Consider the following 9037-nt stretch of genomic DNA (forward strand, 5'->3'; position numbering starts at 1 on the left):
AACTACATTATTTATGTCAATTTTTCTCTCCCTATCTAAGGTTATGCTTCATTAATAATAAGCCCAAATCAGGGAAATTTTAGCCAGGTTTAGGCACCACACAACCTGAGTTATTTTCCTCCACCTGCTGCGGCTCCAATACATCTTGTGTCTGCGACCTATTTTTCACCGCAGAACAATGAAATTTGACTTAATATCCTGAACAGTGATTTGTTACCTCAGCCCTGGGTCTCAAATGGTTCAGATCACAACCTGCTGCGAGGCAAGTCTCTGTTGTTTCAGAGACTCCATCATTTTCTGAAGTCTCAGCGTTGGCCTCCCACTGGACTCATTCACAGCTCTTCTTTTCCTTCACTTTTACAATTTCCAACTCTTTCACAGACAGAACGGCTCTAGATGCGATGATGTACTGTAAGATGCATAGATGCTGCAAACACATTCAAAAGCATTAGGACTGCGACGTTAGTGCTTTCATTGCAATTAATTAATTACATAGATTTTAACAGGTTAAACATAGTCACTTTTTTCTTATGTGCAAAAGTTGAGAGTGGAGTGTTTTAGTATTCGCGTCTTTCTAGTACGATGGTAAATCTGACGCACAGGCAACATCATATTTTTTCTTGTCTAGAAGTTCTTATTCAAACAACTGTTCTAATCTCTTCTGTCAAAAGCTCTTTAAAAATCAGACTCCATTTTGTGACACAGATGGTGCTAACGGTTTGCCTTATCCCTTCGCTGCCGCAAAGAAACAGTTTGATATGAATCCCGTCTTCCACTGAATACCTAATAATTGAATTTTTGGCAGTGTGTCCAGCAGACACATGCCTGGAGAGAAGTCCCCCCACTGTGTGAGCGCCGGCCGGCTCGGTGAAGAGAAACAGGGCTTTGTGTTCAAAGTGCAGCTTGTCGGCCATTTGCTGCCATTGGAGTTGTATTTCTGTGAACCATGCTAACAATTCAACAACTTTACAAACTAGGGCCTCTTAGCAAATAAAGCTGATGCTGATGGAATTTTATTAACCATGTTTTTGCTGCTTTCACTTTAATTTCATGGTAAAGTGGAACCACAAACATCAAGCAACATTTTACTCCAAAACAGACTTCAGGACCTCCGTGTTTTCAAAGCGTTCTCGTTGTTGGTGAGCAAAAGCTAAAACATTTTCAGTGCACCAAATAGAAAACATTTAGAAAACCAAGAATTTAGGAAACCTTTCACCTTTCTTTTAAGACAAACGTCTGAGCTGAGGTTCTTTTTCTACAAAAATCACACTGCTTTATTTCATTAAAACATTACATTTAATTATTGTTGAGCCACTAAATAGTTCACAATAAATGCAGTTTATGTTTCTCAGTTGCAGAGGAAGTGACACTAATGGTTTTCTGGAAACATTTTCCACATGCACTGGTTTCACAGTGGAGATGAAGGATGATACACAACAATGTAAAAATGTCTGTAAAGATGACTGCTTTGTTGAAGTCACGCTGTGAAGGATGCCCCCTGTCAGTGACGTGCGGTGAGGTTCATAGCTGGTGAGGCACTGACGTCATCAGAATCAGATTTGCAAATAGATGCATAGATTGACAGCAGTTTACAGGTTATGTTTCACTTCTGCATCCTTACACATACAAACTGTAGCTCACAAAACACACATTTTCTTAAAAAACAAAACAAAATAAATGTTATTACTGTCTTACCTTTACTTATAAATGAAGTCCATGCGTCGCTCCTTCTGCACAAAAACATCCGTCACTTTGCGATAGAAGTCCTCCTTATCTTCCTTCAGTTTTAAAAGTCTCTCTTCCACTTGAGAAAACTTTTTTAGTGTTGTAATGTAGTCATCCATGTCGAAAGTCGGGATAAGCGAGAGGAAAAAAATCACTATCTCTATTATAATCTATCGCTGCACTTGACTTGCTTCCCGAATCGTTTAGCCTAGCTCGCTGTCACTTACTCGGCAGTTGAGGAGTGAACAAGACGAACGTCTGGGATCTTGAGCGCCCCCTGCCATGAGGCAAGAGAACTGCCTGCCTCACCTCCAACCTGTTCTCTGCCGTTTATGATCGCTCATTACACGAAACACGTTACACAAACACAGTTGGTGACAAAAAGCACTGTACATTATATACATAAGCTAAATTATTGGAAATAAGTTCACATATTAAATTTGTTTAAACCATTTTATTGACGCCGTACAGCAACATGCTCTCTCCACTTAGCAGCCAGCGCAGAGCCAGGGGTTGCGCAATCCAAGGTGAGGCAGAGCTCGCTGCTGCCTCACCGGCATCGCTTCCAAGCATTTGAATGGGAAAATAAGAAAATTCAGCGATTTTGAACAAATAAAAATCGAAATTGGTGAAGCTACATGAAAAATAAATATTTTTTAGTACAAACCACTGGATGAATATAACAATTGAAATTACTTTATGATTATATATTTTCTTTCTTTCCATGATGGCTGGTGAGGCACTGCCTCACCTGCCTCCCCTGACCGCACGTCACTGCCCCCTGTATAAAGATCAAAATTGTTCTAAAGCAGTAGAAACGCAAAAACTATTTTAAGGCAAAAAGAAAGCAATAAAAAGCAGAATATGTCTGCAGCCTTTATTTAGGACAGATTAACTTCTAAATCCACACTGGCCCATCCTCATTCTGAAAGTTTCAGCATTCTCATGTCTTTCTTCCTCTTTCTGTTTATTCCTGCGTATTTTACATCCTTTGGTCACACATGGAACCACAAGACTAGATACTGTCCATCAGCCAAATTCTACTGTTGATTTTCCTTTTCAGCACTATTATCTTTTTTACCGCATCATTAGGAACTCCTCACATCATCAATCTGACTGCAAGAAAAAAAAAAAGTCAAGCCTCAGATAATTAATCAGGTTCTTATTATTTTTTTATATTTCCTGAAACCTCTGGATTTGCTTGTTCTGCGCATGGCCCGTGAGACGGTAATTAAGATTTATGTCGTCTCCATTATACATGCTCTGCATGAAGAAAAAGCTTCTTTAAGCAGGTTCAGCAAATCCCATTTGTGACTAACGTACCTGGCAGAGACAGAACCAGCCAACAGGTACCAACCAAATATGTTGATAACAAATGTGCTCCAGTGCTCCAGATGCATCTACAGAAAAAAAACAAAAGTTTTTTTTTTGTGTTTCTTTGTCCGGCCAGTGGGCAGCTGGCTCCATCTGAGTTCTCACAGTTCAGAAAACGTGGTGTCTCATCTGTTGAATCCATAACTCCCACTATAATTTCCCTAAAATGCTGCATGGGTAGCCACTCCCAAGTAGGCGGGGCTTGTGGCTCCACAGCCTGAATAAAACACCAATGTCTCCTCTGATTGGCTGATAGATGATGACTGCATGAATGCTAAAACCATGGTGGAATCATGAATATATCTCATTAACTGTTCACATCCATCACTGCCATGATTTTTAATGACATTGCATGAACAACTTATTGTTTTATTTTCATTTCTCTAATGGAAACACAGGGACTGCAAAATTGTATTTTTTTCGACAAATGTATTAATTGGCAACCACAGCCCAAAATAAAGTGTATCTGTAAACAAATGAATCCAAAAACTTGTGTGTGTGTGTGTGTGTGTGTGTGTGTGTGTGTGTGTGTGTGTGACTGGGCTTGTGTATATAAAGACATTTTAAGTCCATTTGCGATTCAATTGTTTCATAAAATTTCCTCTTGACAGCGCTCACTCAGACACTTTAGGACTGACTGTGGTGGCTTTGGCGGTCTTCTAAGATGTTGGGATGGGATGCAGATGCTGCTTTGCTCTGAAGAGAACCAAATGACACAGACCAGACATGTGATTTTCTCTGATGGCTTTCCAGGCACTTCTAAGTAGGAAAATACCATTTATAGATCCAAAACAAGCTGGAAGAATCACATATTCCATCTGAGCTGGAACGTCTGCAGAGCTGCAGGCAGAACCAGACGATGTGGCTGGGCGAGAACATCTGGCCCGTCCCGCCCAGCCTGCTGCTGCTTCAACCTGAAAATACGTGGAGGCGATCCGAAAATGTTTGCAGCTGTGCCTACTGCATTATGGGAAACAATGCAATTAGCTACAGATGGTATGAGATTCTGACAGTGTGACAACCTCGAGCAAAAACACATTGGTTTCAGTGGTAGGGCATTAAAATAATTCCTGTCATTAAGAATAAAAATACCATTGCATCACCAAACGATCCCAAATTTTGACATCAAATTGAAATTTACTGAACTGAGTGCTGCCAAAATTATAAGTGCTACATACCACAGTGAAATACCGGATGTTTTCATTAACATAAAAGTCTAATAAAATAAATGTCTTTTTTCAAAGACAGACATTTATCAAAATTACATTACGTTCATGGTGATGCCGATGAGGCCTCAGAGACTATGGGCCTCGTAGGTGCAGCTTCAAAAGTTTTTGTAGTTTCGGTTGTTTGTCCACAAGGACTTAAAATTTTCGGAGAACAGAAACAATTTGTTTCCTTCCCTCAGAATGAATACATTTCAAAACACCAGGTTCATGTTTCAGTGTAATAATGTGAGGTGCAACTTTTTTAAACAACGACGTCGAAGAGACATAAACATGGCGCCATTCTGTGTTTTTTGTGTCTTTCTGTGGCAGTGGTACAGCGCCACCATCCTTACAACAGGATGAACATTTTTTTCTCAGTTGGTTACAATAATGCACCATGGTCTTCTCTAGCTGCAGAGGGCTTTAGAGCTCATCACCAGGGATAAATTAAAATACCAGTGGAAAAATGCAAAAAACTGGACATCTTAAGACTTTTGTGATGTTTCGATGTCTGAGGTGCCATTTTTTAATCTTTATTCATTCATTTTGATTTTAAGGAAACGACTCTATCCCAATGACAACTGGACACACACACCAGGACCCCAACAATCCTGCAAGGATAATTCAATCCAAAAACACAAAAACATAAGTATTTTTGGTCTGGTTTCTAATATACAGTAAATATGTTAGTAAACTTCAAATAAGACAGAACTAACTTACAAGCAACTTTTTAGCAAAGGACTAGGAGCTTGTTTAAGTCAATAATTCCTTAATATTGATTAAAAAAAACAACCTTCTAGTTCCACTGGAAAATTTCTTCACTTACAAGACATTTTTTCATGTTACAAGTGACAGAATCTATCAATAGGATAAATACTTTTTCATCAATATTAAGAAATGATTGACTATATCCTATATCTTGCTGAAAAGTGACTTATCAGTTACTTTTGTCTTAGTTCAAACTGACTCAGATATTTACAGCAGAAACTAGACCAGAAATATTTGGTCACCTTTAGTGTTTTTTCAGAATGGCTGGATGGACGGATTTTTGGAAAAAATCTCTCAGGGGTGTGAATAATTTTGGGCTTAAGCATAAGATAAGCAACATTTGCATTGCACCAATGAAAGTCTGTCTCCGTTTTTTCATGATTGGAGGTTTTAAAAAAGGCAACTGCCTGATGAGCATCATTGAAATGATGTTGACAAAGAGGGAGCTCCAGCTCTGGAAAACAAGAACACGGAGAACACATGAGCAGTCACGTCATGCAAACAAACAAACATGCAGCTTGGCACAGATCTCACACCCAGAGGCCTTGCATTTCTTCCAGGGATTAGCTTCGCTGTCACACTCAAGAATCCTGCTTTTTGAAACGAAACCACCCCAGATTACAGACATGCTGGCTCTTTCTTTGCTTCTCTTTCTTTGCGACCAATCCGTCCAATCCGCTGGGCGTTTTGTGAGGAGACCAGTAGGCGTCCGTAAGGAACTAAAGAAAGCAGGGTTTGCTCACGAGAATAAACCAAGGCACACAAATAATCATCTGGACTGTGACACTGATTTGGCTGCAGTTCAGATGAGTTCTGACGGGTTTGGACGCTCTGCCAGTGGAGTGTTTTTGGAGGATCAAGCTGTAGCTCTTATCTCCTTGGCCTGACGCTCTAACCTCTATTGCTGCCATCGGTGTCTTTCACACACATGCATTGGCAGACAGTATACTAATGGTTGACACTTTTTTTATGTGAATGAGGGGAGCTGAAGCAGCAAAACTCCAGTTGGGGCTATAAAGCTGTGCTTGGATTCAGGACAATGAAGTCAAACAGCCAGAGGATAAAATTGCGGCAAAGCTTAACTGAATATCTCCTACAAATAGAGCACAGACAGGTGGAAAAATTTATGGAAAACCCCACATAAAAGGTCTTGGAAGCGAGGCTGTCAGAACAGCTTTAGTCTGCCGTGGCATTAACTTTAGGAGAGTGTTGCGATTCAGGAGGAAAACACTCTTACTTCAAATATTTGCTTACTTGGAGTTTTGACAGTGGCTAAGAACAGTCTTTAATGCCTGTTTACTGACTATCCCACAATAGTTCAACTGGGGTTGAATCAAATATCTGGCAAAATACTAGAACAGGAGCGTGAAGCATGAAGGGCATGAAGGTCCACTGTAACTGACTCTGTAATCTGTTATAAATTAAGACTGGGCCTTTGAGGCATTATTTATAACATTGATTTTAATTAAGAGCAGAGTTTAACATGTTAATTTTTTTTAAAAACATAATTCTTTTTTTTTTACAAATAAAAGTTCGGAATGGATCCTTTGTGTTTACGTATTTCAGCAGTGATGGAGGACAAAGCAGCTTCTCAAGGGCCACTGAGGTTCAATCTGCCTGAAACTGATCTGATGGAGACTTTGGAATGAACCATCTCTGTGTTCATTTTGTGCAATGAACACAGAGAAGGAGTTAGCTGAAAATAGCATCTTAATGCTAAACATGTAGCAGCAGCACAGACGTCCCCAACACTAATGTCACTAATGTAATGTAACACTAATGTCAGCGTCTACAGTTCATATTTCTAAAGTTCCATGAATAACCAGAGGTTCCTGGAACTCTGGACGGGTAGAACAGCACTTTGTACCAATCTGACGGTTGACTAACCTAAATAACAGAATAAAAACAATAAATATAGTTGTTGTTGAGTTGATGTTTATTAATTCAAGAATTTAACAGCAAAACGGTTTTCGAATAAAAAATGTTGCTTATTTTTTTATATGTATTTTCAAAATAAAATGTGATTAATTGCAGACCCTGCAATTAACTTGATTATAAAATTTAATCTAGTCCACCACTATTATAAAGTACAACAAAACTCATGTTACATTTCTAGAATTTCTGCATAAAGTACCAAACGTGTCACCATTAGAGATCAAAGGAAAGTAATATCTGGTTGAAGTTAGATGATAATCATGTAATTCATATCAAAAGGGCACAGTTGGTGCCCTTTTGATATGAGACTAGAGCTGGAAACAATGACTAGAGACCACTGAATCAAATAAAAGAGTTTATTACTGACAGAAATAATAGTAAAAATAATACTTTGTTTTTACTTCTTGATCCACAGGAGCTTCTCTGTGCAGGTGGCAAGAGGGAAGGATGGATAGATTGGTCTGGTTCTGGTGTGAGGATGGAAATGTGCAGAAGAGGAGAATCTTTCTGTTATTGTTTTTCTTAGTCTTTCTTGGTGAAATGATGGTAGATCGTTGAAGAGTCGGTACTGTGTGGCTGAGGTTAGCAAAGGGCATGATGGGGTTTGTATTCTTCCTTTTTAAGTTGTTTCTCGATAAGTCCTGTGGCTGTCAGTGATGGAGGGCAGACAGGTAGAGAAGTGGCTTCCAGGAAGCTGTGTAAGACTCCGGAGAATCTGCAGAATCAAGTATGTACATGTGTTGGCATAAAGTCTTCCAGAAATCCATAAGGTGGTAAAACAAGAAGAGGGTTCAGAGAGAAAAAGACAAGGGATAAATATCAAGTAGAAGCCAATAAGTTAATAAGAAAATGATTACCAAAATATCTGGCAATTCCTCTCTAGTTCTGCCGCTCCTTAAATATTGCCTCCTGATGAGCTAAAATGAGCAGCAACGGGTGAAGCAGCACCTGCTAGTCTCGCTCTGCAGCAGTGGAAAAGTCACACCCACACTAAGACCCCCTCCCCCCCTACACACACACACACACACACCCACACACACACACACACGCACACACACACACACACACACACACGCACACACACACCCACACACACACACACACACACACACACACACACACACACACACACACACACCCACACACGCACACACACGCACACACACACACACACACACACACACACACACACACACACACACACACACAAAATGTGTCTGTACTCAGGTCAACATGATATGACAAGGAGTAGATTACGGCAGCTCAACAAACAAGGCGCTGCCAACTACGCCCTAAAGACTGACAAGAATTCCCTTATCAGACCCTTAAAAGCTGCCAAGGCTTTAAGCAGCTCATTCTGGAAGGCTGGAGAGATAATACAGATTGGAGCTTCAAAGGACCCTTGAAGACTATCAATGCATTGGCCTTGATTGAACAAGATTAGAGCCATTGATAATTGGACTTGAATGGAAATTGTCACCAATTGGTACCTTGATGACTGTCCAGGCAATGCCAACTGGACCCTGAGGATTTATAAGATGTCACCTTGCTGATCATCCAGGACAGAACAAGAGACAGAGGGTGAAGGTGGTTCAGTGGGTGGAGTAGTTGTCTTATGCGCCAAATGTGTTTGATTCCATTGTGGGTTGGTATACTGCTGGGCAAGACATGCAACCCAAGATCCCAATCAGACTGTGTATGAGTGAATAAATGTGTCTACGTTTGTTGGTGTGATTGGGTGAAAGCGGTTAATGTGTAATGATTTTTCAGTTGTCAGTATGACTAGAAAAGCTGATTCCAGCTGAGGTGCAGAAGATGAGTAACCAATCAGGGGATGAAGAGCAAGAACAGAGACTTTGATTCCACTTAAACCACACAAAGTGGGTGGTAGCAGACTTTTAGATGGAGTGGGGCCCCTGCAGGCTTACAGATGTCATGGCCATCATTGTCCAGACAAAAAGTCCAGTTTAGAGAGAACAAAGTTTGGTTATATTTAGCGTCACACTGACAGTCTATTTTCAGTGACT

General features: G+C 40.1%; 1 long non-coding RNA gene across 1 annotated transcript; it reads right to left on the bottom strand.

Moving 5' to 3' along the window:
- Positions 1-7352: 7352 nt before the first annotated feature.
- Positions 7353-8000, bottom strand: LOC111606751. Its single transcript, XR_002752228.1, has 2 exons — positions 7868-8000; positions 7353-7725 (listed from the first exon to the last, which is right to left on the bottom strand). It is a non-coding gene; the product is annotated as an uncharacterized LOC111606751 (long non-coding RNA).
- Positions 8001-9037: the final 1037 nt, after the last annotated feature.

Source organism: Xiphophorus maculatus, chromosome 22, assembly GCF_002775205.1.
Source record: "Xiphophorus maculatus strain JP 163 A chromosome 22, X_maculatus-5.0-male, whole genome shotgun sequence".
Lineage (NCBI taxonomy): Eukaryota > Metazoa > Chordata > Actinopteri > Cyprinodontiformes > Poeciliidae > Xiphophorus > Xiphophorus maculatus.